The following is a 16662-nucleotide window of genomic DNA, read 5'->3' on the forward strand; positions in this document are numbered from 1 at the left end:
GACCGCTGCACAAGGCGCTGGCGAGCATCATCATCGGCAGTATGTGGTGCCGGCGAGAAGCAACAACAGTAGCCGATGGTGGCGGCGGCGGGCAACAGTACCACGGGGCGGCGGGGAGAAGCACCTACCGACGAACATCAGTTGGACAGAGAGAAGCACATACTGGCATCCATCTAGAGCAAGGAGTCAGCACACATGCGGGCTGGCTGATGGCCCCCGGTGAACAGCAGCTGGACGCGGTGGCGCGAACAGCGGCGCATGGCTGGAAGGGGCGGTGGAGCGAACAGCGGCGCATGGTTGGAAGGGGCGGCGGCGAGCAGAGGAACAAAGAAATTTTCCATGGACGTCCTTATATGCGGCGCCATGGCTGGTCGTGGTGGCCATTGAGGAGCAGCGGGGGCGCTCGGTCCGCCATGGCTGCGGCGAGGTGCGGAGCTAGGGTTGGTGGGGCGGTTTGATGGCGTCGTCGGTAGGTAGCTGTCGGCGTCGAAGGCCAACGGAGCGCCGCCGCCTCCCTCATCCGCAAAGCAGAGAGAGGAACGGCGAGCGAGAGATGGGGTCAATACTGTCCCGTGCGTGGCCAATCGATGCAAAGGGCAAATTGGGGATTTAATCATGGGTCCCACTTGACAGGGGCAAAAGATCAAAGTGTGAAGTAACGTGTGGCAAAAAATTAATTACAAAGTAACCGGTGGTAGATTGTCAAAGTACAAAGTAAGAAAGGGCAAAAAATCAAAAACCCCCTATTATTGGGTGTCCTACAAAAAATAAACGTAAGCATTCCGGATATTCAATGTGTTCATGATATTGAAAAGCAAAGGACATCCATGTGATCTCGGAAAATTGAGATATATCCCGCATCTCCACAAGTACAGTCAAAATTTGTACTGCTTTGCTTCCTGCTCCTAATTAAGGACAGTATAATCGCACCTAAAGCGAGCCCTCTCAGCGCTCGCATTTCTGGCCGTCCGTTTGCGTGATCTGGACGATTTTGGCCGTCTGATGTCGGATCTACAACCATCTGTCCCGCTTGTGTTAAGCAGTGGCCCAGCTGTCCTAATGGCCTGCTACTCCAGAGGCCGAAACGAAGCCATCTGGTTAACTGGGCCGCTTGTGCCAGCCCAAACCTGCGATGGTCCAGCGATGTGTTGCCTTCTACGGAAAAAAACTATTCCCCAGACACGGCATGAATGGATTGGCCGCCGCTCAACATCGATGTCGCGAGCGATACCGAGGAGGGGCTCCATCTGCGCTGTAGAGAGGAGGGGATCCAATCGACCCGCGCATGATGCGGGCGACGCATCTTCTGATGGGGTCCAGCTGACGCGCCCAAGGAAAGGAGGGGACGCGGGATGGCCGACGCCTCATCTGATCTAAACTGCTCCGCCGAGACTTGAAAGCTGCAATTATACTTCAGTTTCTGCGTCCATTCATGGCGGGTGATGTGCCGATCCTTTCCGCTGCCAAGGGGTAGATGTACGTCTATATATTCTTCCTTCCCTATCACTCTTCGCTCACCCTTTCCACTCCGGCATCACACCATTCAGCAAGATGCTCGGGTAGGTTTCCCTAAATTTCTTTCAGTTCGTGTATGATTCAATGTTGCACCAACCAAATACACGCATGTACATATATATATGCTTCCTCCCCTGCAGCACAATATCCATCAGCAAGTTGCTTCGCTAGGTACCTATATATTTCGTTCCTATTCATGTATGATTCCTTCTTTCACCAAATAAATACATTGTCCTCATATCCTCTCAATCCTAAATTTTTACAGGTGTGGTTCACATTGACCATGGTCAATTCATCTGGGCAGATCTTGGAGAATGATACTTGTTTCTGTTACTTTGGAAATTCTTCGGCTCGTAATATCCAATGGCTTGTGGATAAGTAATTACTTCAACTATACTGCCAGATCTTATCCTTCCATGTTTTTAGAACACTAATTGTTTAGAATTATGTTTATGTGTTTTTCATATCCTGGTGCTACCTTCTGTTGTATGACATTTTCACACAATTTATTTGGAGAAGACTATAAGAGAATTCATACTATTTTAATTACAGGACAAATTGATAATAGGTTGTTCATAGTCTGACCAAGCTGGCACTATTGAGTATTGATGCATCAGTTCACAAGAAATTTCTTTAAAATGGAATTCTCTGCAAGGGTTTGTTGGTTGGGTCTATCGTTATTCTCAAGTAGCTGAGGATATATGTTATTTGTGAAAAAAATGAGTTGCTACCATTGTTGAACTACTCTGCTACCTGTCAAGAAATTGGTCTAACTGTTGAAGATATTGTCCATTTTAGCTGCCTGCTGTTCATACATCTCGCACTCTGTTATTGTAACGTAGAAAAACTGTTGAAAAAGGAATTATTCATAAACTTTAATGTTTTGCACTGTAGAATCTTGCTTCGCAGTTATTTCAGACACATTCATTTGATCCCCCAACTAATATTTATATTTCTATTGGTACCTTTTACTTTCAAGAAATTAACTTGACCAACTCTGGCTGAAGCTATACATTGATGCCAGTTTTATTAGTGAAACATGCCTCTGTGTGTGTGTGTGTGTGTGTGTGTGTGTGTTTGTCGCCACATTCAGAGCTACAAAGAAGAAGTCTCCGGAAGCAATAGCTTGCATGGAAGAAGGAGGTGTGTGTGTGTGTGTGTGTGTGTGTGTGTGTGTGTCGCCACATTCAGAGCTACAAAGAAGAAGTCTCCGGAAGCAATAGCTTGCATGGAAGAAGGAGTCTGGCGTTGTCTGTTTCATGCCGACCAGTGATCTCCGGAAGAGATTGAGATGTTGTCGAGGATCTGAAAATGTATGGACCAGCAGATGTTCAGTTGAAAGGGTGATTAAAAGAAAACAAGACAACTAAGGCTACTACCAGGCTAAGGGTGGTGCAGATTATTAACATAGAAAGTAATGAAAATGCGCACATTCTGGTTTAGTAGAGACTAGAGAGGTGTTGAGTGTGGTGTTTGCAAGATCTCCAGCCTACATGTTGAGAGTTACATCGCACAATTGTAATGCTACCTCTTAACCTTGACTAATATACACCTATTTTATTATCCACTTTTGGAAGTTGCATACATTTCATCTTATACTTACAATTATCAGTTATTTAGAAAAATTTATCATACTATATGTTCTGTCGCGCATTTCCCTGCACAGAACAAGAGTCATATTATCCTTCAAAAAAGTGTGTTATTTACTGGACTCCAAGCAACTTTATCAGTATCATAATTTTCAGGTTTCATACATACGTTGAATACTTTCTCCCACTCTATCGAAAGAATAGAGGGGTGTGCTAGCCCTGCCATCTTGAGCCCAAAGAGTCCACGATCTATCAGAGACATATCCTTGTACCATCCTAATTCAAAACACTACACTTGGAGACATTGTGAGCCAAAAGATGCCACAAATCTATCACAAAACATGTATCGGTCGTCCTAATTCAAAAACACACACAGTTGAAACCCAAGCTCAAACCAAGTATATCCGACCTAATAAGGAAGAAAAAAGCTCATAGCACTATCTTGATAGCCTAAAAGATTCTATTTTATTTACATATACCATTATTATTTTTAAATGAAAGAGACAAGCACAGGCTACGAGAAAGCCAAACAAAGTATATCCGATCTAATAAGAAAGAAGAAAAAGCTCATAACACTACTTTCTTGATAGCCCAAAAGATTCTTCTTCAAATACATACCATTATTGTTTTTAAATGAAGGAGACAAGCACAAGCTACAAGAAAGCATGATACTTCAAAGCATTCCAAACAAATATATACAAAATACCTTATATCCTTAATAACTAAGAGATAAAATAGACGGGCGCAGCAACGCGCGCCATCAATGATCTAGTAAACAATATAAACATGGGAGCATGCCGTTCTTCTACAAGGAAAGGCCGATCTACTTCACTAACTAATTGGTCAGGAAGTGGAAGAGTGCGTTTGCCCGACCAAGATAAATCATTTTGGATGGAGCGACTCATTTCATGAATCTACGGCGTGTACATTATGCATGCATATAATACCACTGTCGGACATCTATACTACTTTTCCACGCATGCGATTCATGAATTACATGGATCCACATGATTCTTCACATGTGCAGATTGTCAATACATATTTTATGCGTGTATATTAAATCTATGCATGACTTTATTTTGCCTTATAAGTAAGAGAAAATTATAGCTATTAAAATACCTTCAAAATAACACCTAATTACTACAGTAACAATACAAAATCTTGATGTGTCATTCACTACAAATATCTCATATGAGGGATATTTGTATTTCCGTAGAATGGATAGTAAGTATTAAAAATTAGGAACAATCATAAAACAAATTCTTTAAAAATGTTTTGGTACAAACAACTTAAATCCAAATAATCTATTACAAAGTTCCCAGACACGTTAATAATAAAAGTAATTCTGTAATAATTTATTGATTAAGAAAACAACATCAAATCTGAATAATCTATGGCTCTTAAGGAATGAGAATTTCCCCAAAAAAGGGCATGAGAAAATAGTTAATTCTCTGCTCCCCATTTGTTCCCAAGAGAGGACTTTTTCTTAAATGTCATGCACATATAGGATCTAATCTACGAAGTGTTTTAAGAGCAAATTCTACCATGCTTCTGCGACAGGAAGGAAGATGTATGGTTTTTCAGTACGTGAAAGAAAGGAGGATGTATGTAAAATGTTCTGAATTACAATTTGTCCACCAAAATAACAATAATCCATAGCAACGTATTTATATTACTGTTCAACATTTTCAATTCGTAACAACTTTTTGACATATTTAATATGGAAAGTGCTAGCCCGTGCAGATGCACGGGTTGACGACTAGTGTACCTAAACTAAATTGCTCTCTCTCTCTCTGCGACATCTCCTAGCTAGAGTTCATACATCCAATACTTAGCTAGGCTAAATCCAAATTAGAGAGAGAGAGAGAGAGAGTAGAGAGAGAGAGAGAGGAGGGCAGGGGAGAGGAGAGGGAGAGGCTTACGGGCCAGGCGGTGGAGAGGGGCGATAACGTCGAGGTCGAGGACGAGGACGGCGGGCGCAGGGCGACGGTGGGCGAGGTAGAGGGCGGGCGCAGGGGCGACGGCGGGCGAGGTCGAGGGCGGGCGCAGGGGCAACGGCCGGCGGCATCGAGGGCGGGCACAGGGGTGACGGCCGGCGGCGGCGAGGGTGTCGACGGCGGTCGCAGGGGCGAGGTGGAGATGGGGGCAAATGGGACTTGGCGAAATTTTAAGCCCGCGCGTTGGGGGTTAACTCAAAATAGTGGTAGCGCTGGTTTTGAACCAGCGCTATAGCTAAGTTAGCTATAGCGCTTGTTTACAAACCAGCTCTACTGCTATCATTTTGAATTATTATTTTTTTAATTCTAAAATACAAGTAGCCGTAGCGCTGGTTAAGGAGCCAGCACTATAGCTAACTTAGCTATAGCGCTGGTTCCCTAAACCAGCGCTACTGCTATCTTTTCCATCTTTTCTTTTTATTATTTTCCCTTTTAGTTTTTGATTTCTTTTTTTTCATTATTTTCCTTTTCTTTTCTCTTTACTTTTCTTTTTATTTTGTACTGCTTGCTCCCGTTTGTTTTTGTTTTTTTGTTTTTCTTCCGACGACGGCGTCTCTCTCTCTCCCCCAATGCGCGAATATCACCGGAACCATGCATGTGGTGGTAACATATCAGTTGACCGATAACGGTTACTTAGGTGCGTACACAAAATAGATACATATATATAAATGTAGGTTTCTGATCACCTGCGTCGACGATGTTTCACATTGAGCTTCTTCCCTTTCTTGTTCGTTGCCGAGTAATTGAGACCTTCCTTGTGACTTTTTCGGAGCCATGGAGTATGATATTTCTTAGGTAATGTAGTCTTCATTCTTCTTTTCATGTATGCTTCATCGTCGTCGTCATCTTCCCTCATCGGGTTGCCGTATTGGTCGTAATCTTCCCCGTTGGCGACTTCATCCATTCCGACGATGCTCCTTTTGGATCTCCTCACAACAACACGGCTGGGATTGGCCAGGTCGGTTATGAAGAAGCATTGTGTCACGTGCTTAGCGTGTACACATGGCTCATTCTTGGCGATGATGTTAACGTTCACGGGAGTGCTCTTCGCGTCGGGTATAGACATGGTGGTGAAATACTTGTTTTCTCTTACGACGTCGTTGGCCCATCTGACACGGAACATCGCCACATCGTGCATTCCAGCATAGTCAAGCTCCCAGGTCTCTTCGACCCTTCCAAAGAATCTTTCAGTTGTGCCGTTGGCGTCAGTCACGCATTGAATTGTCACCCCGGAGTTTTGGTAATCACTGTCCATGTCTTTGGCCTTCGTGTAGAACGTTTACCCATTGGTATCATAGGACTCATAGGTCGCGAGCTTGGGCGCAGGGCCATGTGCTAAGGCGTGTATGAGCAATCCGTCCGAACTGCCCTCTTCCGGGGGATTTTCAAGAACTTGCTCTTTGAACCAACGCATGAAAGTAGCGTTGTGCTCTACAGTAACTTTGTCGTCCGTCTTGAGCATCCCCTTATCACGGTACTTCTTTGCGATGATTTATTTGTGTCATGCCACATAATCATCTACCACATCTAGGTGTTGTAGCACTACTAAGTTAGCCCTGTCAAAGTCGTTCCATCGATCCGAGTATTCCACGTGCAATTCCCTCCGGCTGTTGTTGTGACCATCTCCTTTGAGCTTCCCATCGTGCTTCTTGACGGGCAAACCAACAACAGGGTCTCCGACGCTTATATAATTCTCGCGAAAGGAGACGCACTCATGCGTCAGATACCCCTGGACGATGCTCCCTTCGGGACGGGACTTGTTATGAACGAATCCTTTGATGACCCCATTCATCCTCTCGAACAGCACCATGCTGTGAAGGAATGTCGGCCCGAGGATGATGATGTCATATACGATGTGGACACACAGATGCACCATGACGTCAAAGAACACGGGCGGGAAGTACATCTCAAGCTCACATAGTATGACAACGATCTCTTCATGTAGCCTTCGGAGCTGCTTCACACTTATGGACTTTCGAGAGATAACGTCGAAGAAGTTGCAGAGACCAGTAAGCGTGTCACGGACGTGCTTGTCCATTATCTCTCTAATGGCAACTTGGAGTATCTGCGTCATCATCATGTGACAGTCATGAGACTTCATCCCGTTGAACCTTTTCTTCTTGGGGTCTAGAAATCTGCTTATCTTGCCACAGTAATCGGAGCTGACTTTGATTCCCATAAGGCACTTGATGAATTGATCGATCTCCTTCGCACTTAAGGTGAAGTAAGAAGGGGGCAATAATTATCCTCCTTCTTGTTGACTTTCCTGCCCCTTTCCCCATCCTCTGTCTCCGTCTTCGTCTCCTCCATCAACTTTTTACGGTGGAGGTCTTTCCTGATCTTCAAATCTTCCAAGTCTTTCCTTGCCTTCGGCCCATCCTTGGTCTTCTTTGGCATGTTCATCAGTGTGCAAGCAAGCTCGGATATTCTTCGTGATATGCATTTGATCAAGGCAATGAGGCGTGTCGTGATTGGGCCAGTACTCCAAGTCCCAGAAAACAGACCTCGTTTTCCATACCTTCAGCAGCGGCTCTGGCGCCTTTTTGATATTTCCCAGCGCGGGGCATTGTTCCCAGTTTCTCAACAACTCGTCGATTTCGGCGCCGCTCCTCTTATGTGGAGGTCCTAGAGGCTCAGCCAACCCATTGAGTAGATCTTCACGCTTTCTCCATGGGTCATCCTTCTCGAGCCATCTACGATGCCCCATGTACACGATTTTCCCAGACCCGCCATCTTTCGTTGACGTAAGCTGCTGAGATGTTGTATCATCCATGAACCTCGTGCATATGTTGTATCCGTGGCACACCTAGCCTGAGGTGTACCCGTAACCGAGATAGTCGTGCATCGTCGTCATCAGCGCGGCTCTCATATGGAAATACTCTCCTTTGCTGCCGTCCCATGTCCATGCCGGTGATTTCCATAACATGTCTAGCTCCTCTTGCAGAAGCCCCATATACAGGTTAATACTATTTCCCGGTTGTTTTAGCCCTTGAATCAGCATGCACATGTGTATGTACTTTGTCTTCATGCACTTCCAGGGGGGGAGGCTATACATCCATACAAACACAGGCCAAGTGTTGTGGTTTGTGTTCAGGTTTCCAAACGCATTCATGCCAACGGTACTCGCACCAAGAACAAGGTTCCTTGGATCTTCTTTAGCAAATCCATATACGATGTTGAATGGTCTCCACTGGCTACCATCTACGAGGTGTCTCAGCCTCGGATCATCTCTACCGTCGGGTTTCTTCCTCTCCGCGTGCCAGTGCATGAGCTTTGCTTCCTTAGGATCTGTGAAATACCGCTGCAGACGGGGAGTAATCGGAAAGTACCATACAACTTTCTGAGAGCTTTCTTTCCTGCCTTCTTGTATCGAGAAGCATTGCACACTGGACAATTGGTTTTTTCCACGTGCTCCCCCCGATAAATGATGCAATCGTTAATGCATGTGTGGTACCTAATGTGCGGCAAATCAAAAGGGCAACCGATTTTCTTGGCCTCCTCGACAGTAGTAGGACACAGGTTCCCCCCGGGAAGAACTTTATTATGTAGATACTTCAAATGCTCACCGGGGCTTTTGTCTGTCCATTTGTTTTTGGCCTTCGTGTTTACAAGTTCGAGCATGAAACTCGAGCGGGTCACCTCGGGATCGCAACCATTATACAATGGAGTCCTCGAGTCTACTTGAAGTTGAGCCAGCTTGGCCTCCTCTCTAGAAGTAGCTCTCTCGCTAGTTGTACTCTTGTGAAGGAGGTCTTGAACATGAGGGTCTTGCACGACTGCACTTAGTAGCGTCGAAGACTGCGGCGTGACCACCGCCTCTTCTCTACCATGTCCGGACTCTTCTTCGCCGTGTCTGGAATCTTCTCCACCGTTGTCATTTCCTGACTCTTCCCCGCCGCCATGTCCGGCATCATCGTCTTCATGTCGATCGGTCATCTCTTCGTCTAGCCCCATGTCGTTATTCCCTGCTGCCATTTGGACGTCCTCATCATCTTCTTCTTCACTTATCCACTGAGTATAGCCATCCATGAAACCATTCATCACAAGGTGTGCCTTCAAAGTGCCACGATCAAAAGGGTCCTCCTTCCTTGCATCTTGCACACGGACATCTAATCCTAGTCCGATTATTTGCATACATGTCCATCACCGCGGATTGCATGTACCGCTCCACCTTCCATCCACTCACTATCATGACTGACTGCACGGTATAACAAGTAAAAGGGTTATAAAATAAATAATGCATTCATCCTTCAAAGTCATATAAATTTTTGGCATGACCTTGCCTAAAAAATAGGACATATTGAGTTTGCTCGAAATTCACCGAAACGGAAATAAATCGACATTTCGGCAAAACATAAGCAACTCGAGGGCATGTCACACTCGCACAAATCTCTCCATATATATAACCCAAACACACATATTCTCATTCACACACATATTCCCATTCTTCAAATGAACAACTTTTTTTCTCACCTATATATCTCCCGAGAGAGACCGATCGAGAGAGATGATGAGAGAGACCGATCGAAAGAGCATGCGTGGATGGCTAAATAGCTAGCTAGATCTAGTTTTTGGGGAGGAGAGGTGAATCTAGCTATCTAACTAATGGAGAGGGAGTTATGGTGGAGAGGGGCATTAATGGGGAGAGGAAGAAAGATAGGACAAAGAGAGATGTGAGAGAGGCCATTTATGAAGGAGATCTATGGTGATAGGGGACATTAATGAGGAGAGAAGGGAGGTAGGAGGAAGAGAGAAGAAGAGCAACAATGGTGAGGAGAGTGGAGAGGGGAAAGGAGGGGGGGAGAGGGCAAAGTGGGGGAGAGGAGGGGAGGGGGTGAAAAGGTGGCACCAGCCACAACTAGCAGTAGTGCTGCATATCAGAAAGCGCTGCTGCTATGCTATTAGTAGTAGGGCTTGTCACATGCGAGCGCTCGTACTAAGTGGGGCCCACAAGCAGCAGCGGTGCTGTAAAACAAAGCGCTACCACTAAACACTTAGTAGTAGCACTGGATTTTGGGCAACGCTGCTACTACGGCTACCGTCGGTGGCATCGTCCGGTCCCCCTTAGTAGTAGCGGGTTTTTGATAAGAAGCGCTACTGCTAAGGTGTTAGTAGTAGCGCTTAAAAGGATCAGCGCTACTGCTAATTAGAAGCAGCGTTTTCTTTTTTCCAGCGCTACTACTGAGGTCCTGCCTATAAGCATTTCCCTAGTAGTGCAACTTCTACTCGATACCACATCATCATCATAGTCATCTAACCAATCCTACTTAGTTGTTCTTAGCACATGATCGCACATGATCATGAGTATTAGCTAGAACCTACTACCTTCTCTTAGGTAAAATAGCATAAAACAAGATAGGCCCTGACTCTCCATTATGGAGAATGGAGATTATCCTGTCTCCAGTTCTTGCACTTAGCCTAATGTTGCTTCCAGGTACCTCCTTACGAGTGGCCATACATTTGTTACAATATTTGATTGTCTTGTCTTCATTGCTTTTAGAAATCCGATATGAACATGAGTGATTCGTAGAATGACCTGGCTATATATTCAAAACATCAAGGCGACCTTTCGGAAACATCAGATGAGGCACACACTCCTGCGGGATTATCTGTTGAAAAATATAGTAATAACTTCGTAGTTAGGAATGTAGTTCAGTTTTAGAAGAATTTATGCAAAAGATGCACAGATGTTGTAATACTAAAAAAATCTTACCATGAGATCTCCATGGATGTTAGCATAGTTCAACACGTGCACTAGTGGCACATATTGACCATAATGTGGAGGAGTTTGATAATAGACATTGTAATTCTCAAGATCAGTACAACATGCGACCAGATGATTTTTCTCCTGATAAGTTAACTCAGAGCCATCGATGTAGTGAGTTCTGTCTACCATCTTCCGCTCATTCTTTGAAGAATGAAAATAAGGTATCAATGGAAATAAGTTGTCAACTATTTTGAAATAAACAATATAAATTACTTAATAACTATGTTTGTGAAACTCACATAGCGGTAGAATTGGAAGCGTATCAACAAGGACCCAAATGTCCAAATTGTCTACCTCGATGTCAGGATCACCAAGATCCATGGTGACAAACACACCCTCTTGAAAATCATACCACTTGCAAAGTGCTTCCCAATCCGGGCAACCAAAATTGGACACGCTCTCAGAATTGTATAGATTTAGCTCAAAGTCCATACCATGATGGGTCCTTAGGTGAATTTTCTTTGTTTCATTCCTCTCATGATCTTCAAAACTCATCCTCTCCAGGACATAGCGTCATGCATGGCATGGGATAAGCTAGTCGAATTGTAAAAGATGAAAAATACACGGTGAAGTAGTAGAAGTCGAGCTTAATTACAAAAAAACACTTTGCGTCGTAGCGTACCATTTCACAATCGAAGGCCTCCTCGAGCTTAATGCTGACGCGCCGACCTTCTACCAAGTGAGGCCTGTCGCAGAAACCCAGGTTGTGGCCACACCAGGAGCACTCCCCGGGACTTTCATCCAACGACATTTCCTATGTTCATAATTCAATGATTAAACTTCTAAAATTCAATATATGTACTACAAAAACTAAATTAGATCATTATTATTCAGCACGGGTTGACTATTGGTCCGTTGACTCTTTTTTCTTTGAAACTCTCAGCTCACGTGGTGTATATATTTGACCGTTGGTGATAGTCGGCACACGGGAATGAAGGAGAAGCGACCCCCACGACAATAGTCGGCATTCTGCTTCGTTCTCTCATATATGGTGGACACACTCCCTCCCTGATTTTTCGAGCGTCCGTGATGGTTGTCAGTGTCAAAACCGGCAGATCTCGGGTAGGGGGTCCCGAACAGTGCGTCTAAGGCTGATGGTAACATGAGGCGGGGGACACAATGTTTACCCAGGTTCGGGCCCTCTGGATGGAGGTAATACCCTACTTCCTGTTTGATTGATCTTGATGATATGAGTATTACAAGAGTTGATCTACCACGAGATCGTAGAGGCTAAACCCTAGAAGCTAGCCTATGATTATGATTGTTGTTGTCCTATGGACTAAACCCTCAGGTTTATATAGACACCGGAGGGGGCTAGGGTTACATAGAGTCGGTTACAGAGAAGGAGATCTACATATCCGGATTGCCAAGCTTGCCTTCCACGCAAAGGAGTATCCCACCCGGACACGGGATGAAGTCTTCAATCTTGTATATTCATAGTCCAATAGTCCGTCCAGAGTATATAGTCCGGCTGTCCGGGGACACCCTAATCCAGGACTCCCTCAGTTGCCCCCGAACCAGGCTTCAATGACGATGAGTGTTGGGGAACGTAGCAGAAATTCAAAATTTTTCCTACGAATCACCAAGATCTATCTATGGAGAGACCAGCAACGAGTAGAAAGGAGGAGAGTTTGCATCTACATACCCTTGTAGATCGCTAAGTGGAAGCGTTCAAGTGAACGGGGTTGATGGAGTCGTACTCGTCGTGATTCAGATCACCGATGATCAAGTGCCGAACGGACGGCACCTCCGCGTTCAACACACGTACAGCCCGGTGACGTCTCCCACGCCTTGATCCAGCAAGGAGAGAGGGAGAGGTTGAGGAAGACTCCATCCAGCAGCAGCACAACGGCGTGGTGGTGGTGGAGGAGCGTGGCAATCCCGCAGGGCTTCGCTAAGCACCTATGGGAGAGGAGATGTGTCACGGGAGGGAGAGGGAGGCAACCAAAGGCCTTGGGTATGATTGCTCCTCCTTTTCCCCACTATATACAGGGCCAAGGGAGAAGGGGGAGGCGCAGCCTTGCCCCCTCCTCCAAGGAAGGGGTGCGGCTAAGGATGGGGAGGAGTCCATCCTCCCCAAGGCACCTCGGAGGTGCCTTCCCCCTTTAGGACTCTTCCCTTTTTCCTTTATCTTGGCGCATGGGCCTCTAGGGGCTGGTGCCCTTGGCCCATGTAGGCCAAGGCGCACCCCCTACAGCCCATGTGGCCCCCCGGGGCAGGTGGCCCCACCCGGTGGGCCCCCGGGACCCTTCCGGTGGTCCCGGTACAATACCGATGACCCCAAAACTTGTCCCGATGGCCGAAACAGGACTTCCTATATATAAATCTTTACCTCCGGACCATTCCGGAACTCCTCGTGACGTCCGGGATCTCATCCGGGACTCCGAACAACATTCGGTAACCACATACAAGCTTCCTTTATAACCCTAGCGTCATCGAACCTTAAGTGTGTAGACCCTACGGGTTCGGGAGACATGTAGACATGACCGAGACGTTCTCCGGTCAATAACCAACAGCGGGATCTGGATACCCATGTTGGCTCCCACATGTTCCACGATGATCTCATCGGATGAACCACGATGTCAAGGACTCAATCGATCCCGTATACAATTCCCCTTGTCTAGCGGTATTTTACTTGCCCGAGATTCGATCGTCGGTATACCGATACCTTGTTCAATCTCGTTACCGGCAAGTCACTTTACTCGTTCCGTAACACATCATCCCGTGATCAACTCCTTGGTCACATTGCGCATATGATGATGTCCTACCGAGTGGGCCCAGAGATACCTCTCCGTTTACACGGAGTGACAAATCCCAGTCTCGATCCGCATAAAACAATAGATACTTTCGGAGATACCTGTAGTGTACCTTTATAGTCACCCAGTTACGTTGTGACGTTTGATACACCCAAGGCACTCCTACGGTATCCAGGAGTTACACGATCTCATGGTCAAAGGAAGAGATACTTGACATTGGCAAAGCTCTAGCAAACGAACTACACGATCTTTGTGCTATGCTTAGGATTGGGTCTTGTCCATCACATCATTCTCCTAATGATATGATCCCGTTATCAACGACATCCAATGTCCATAGCCAGGAAACCATGACTATCTGTTGATCACAACGAGCTAGTCAACTAGAGGCTCACTAGGGACATATTGTGGTCTATGTATTCACACGTGTATTACGATTTCCGGATAATACAGTTATAGCATGAATAAAAGACTATTATCATGAACAAAGAAATATAATAATAACTTATTTATTATTGCCTCTAGGGCATATTTCCAACAGTCTCCCACTTGCACTAGAGTCAATAATCTAGTTCACATCGCCATGTGATTAACACTCACAGGTCACATCGCCATGTGACTAATACCCAAGAGTTTACTAGAGTCAGTAGTCTAGTTCACATCACTATGTGATTAACACTCAATGAGTTTTATGTTTGATCATGTTGCTTGTGAGAGAGGTTTTAGTCAACGGGTCTGAACCTTTCAGATCCGTGTGTGCTTTACAAATCTCTATGTCATCTCCTAGATGCAACTACCACGCTCTATTTGGAGCTATCCCAAACAACTGTTCTACTTGGAGCTATTCTAAATTGTTGCTCCATTATATGTATCCGGTCTCTCTACTCAGAGCTATCCGGATAGGTGTCAAGCTTGCATCGTCGTAACCTTTACGACGAACTCTTTTACCACCTCCATAACCGAGAAAAATTCCTTTAGTCCGCTAGTTACTACGGATAACTTTGACCGCTGTCCTATGATCCATTTTTGGATCACTCTTGTACCCCTTGACTGACTCATGGCAAGGCACACTTCAGGTGCGGTACACAGCATAGCATACTGTAGAGCCTATGTCTTAAGCATAGGGGACGACCTTCGTCCTTTCTCTCTTTTCTGCCGAGGTCGAGATTTGAGTCTTAACTTCGTACCTTACAACTCAGGCAAGAACTTCTTCTTTGACTGATCCATCTTGAACACCTTCAAGATCATGTCAAGGTATGTGCTCATTTGAAAGTATTATTAAGCATTTTGATCTATCCTTATAGATCATGATGCTCAATGTTCAAGTAGCTTAATCCAGGTTTTCTATTGAAAAACACTTTCAAAATAACCCTATATGCTTTCTAGAAATTCTACATCATCTCTGATCATCATTATGTCAACAACATATACTCATCAGAAATTCTATAGTGCTCCCACTCACTTCTTTGGAAATACAAGTTTCTCATAAACTTTGTACAAACCCAAAATCTTTGATCATCATCAAAGCATACATTCCAACTCCGAGATGCTCACTCCAGTCCTTAGAAGGATCGCTGGTGCTAGCATACCTTTTAGCATCCTTAGGATAGACAAAACTTTTTTTTTTGATTGTATTGCATACAACCTTTCCTTACGAAAACTAGTAAGGAAACTTGTCTTGACATCCATCTGCCAGATTTCATAAATGCAGCTAATGCTAACATGATTCCGACGGACTTTAAGCATCGCTACGAGTGAGAAAATCTCATCATAGTCAACTCCTTGAACTTGTCGGAAAACACTTCGCCACAAGTCGAGCTTCATAGATGGTGACATTACCATCCACGTCCGTCTTCTTCTTAAAAGATCCATTTATCTCAATGGATTGCCGATCATCGGGCAAGTCCATCAAAGTCCATGCTTTGTTCTGATATATGGATACTATCTCGGATTTCATGGCTTCTAACCATTTGTCGGAATTCGGGCCCACCATCGCTTCTCCATAGCTCGTAGGTTCATTGTTGTCTAGCAACATGACCTTCAAGACAGGATCACCTTACCACTCTGAAGCAGTACGCGTCCTTGTCGTCCTACGAGGTTCGGTAGTGACTTGATCTGAAACTTCATGATCACTATCATAAGTTTTCCACTTCAATTGGTGTAGGTGCCACAGGAACAACTTCCTATGCCCTGCTACACACTAGTTGAAGAGACGGTTCAATAACCTCATCAAGTCTCCACCATCCTCCCACTCAATTCTTTCGAGAGAAACTTTTCCTCGAGAAAGGACCCGATTCTAGAAACAATCCATATTGCTTTCGGATCTGAATTAGGAGGTATACCCAACTGTTTTGGGTTTCCTATGAAGATGCATTTTATCCGCTTTGGGTTCGAGCTTATCAACCTGAAACTTTTTCATATAAGCGTCACAGCCCCAAACTTTTAAGAAACGACAACTTAGGTTTCTCTAAACCATAATTCATACGGTGTCATCTCATCGGAATTACGTGGTGCCCTATTTAAAGTGAATGTGGTTGTCTCTAATGCCTAACCCATGAACGATAGTGGTAATTCGATAAGAGACATCATGGTACGCACCATATCCAATAGGGTGCAACTATGATGTTCGGACACACCATCACACTATGGTGTTCCAGGCGGTATTAATTGCGAAACAATTTCCACAATGTCTTAATTGTGTGTCAAAACTCGTAACTCAGATATTCATCTCTATGATCATATCATAGACATTTTATCCTCTTGTCACAATGATCTTCTACTTCACTCTGAAATTACTTGAACCATTCAATAATTCAGAATTGTGTTTCATCAAGTAAATATTCTCAACATCTACTCGAATCATCTGTGAAGTAAGATCATAACGATATTCACTGCACGCCTCAGCACTTATTGGACTGCACACATCAAAATGTGTTACTTCCAACAAGTTGCTATCTTGTTCCATCTTATTGAAACCGAGGCTTTTCAGTCATCTTGCCTATGTGGTATGATTTGCATATCTCAAGTGATTCAAAATCAAG

General features: G+C 44.8%; 1 long non-coding RNA gene across 1 annotated transcript; it reads left to right on the plus strand.

The window, feature by feature from the left end:
• The first annotated feature begins 1217 nt into the window (after positions 1-1217).
• On the plus strand, positions 1218-3082 carry LOC123162634 (uncharacterized). Its single transcript, XR_006481373.1, has 2 exons — positions 1218-1686; positions 1781-3082. It is a non-coding gene; the product is annotated as an uncharacterized lncRNA (long non-coding RNA).
• Positions 3083-16662: the final 13580 nt, after the last annotated feature.

This window comes from Triticum aestivum, chromosome 7B, assembly GCF_018294505.1.
Source record: "Triticum aestivum cultivar Chinese Spring chromosome 7B, IWGSC CS RefSeq v2.1, whole genome shotgun sequence".
Classification (NCBI taxonomy): Eukaryota; Viridiplantae; Streptophyta; class Magnoliopsida; order Poales; family Poaceae; genus Triticum; species Triticum aestivum.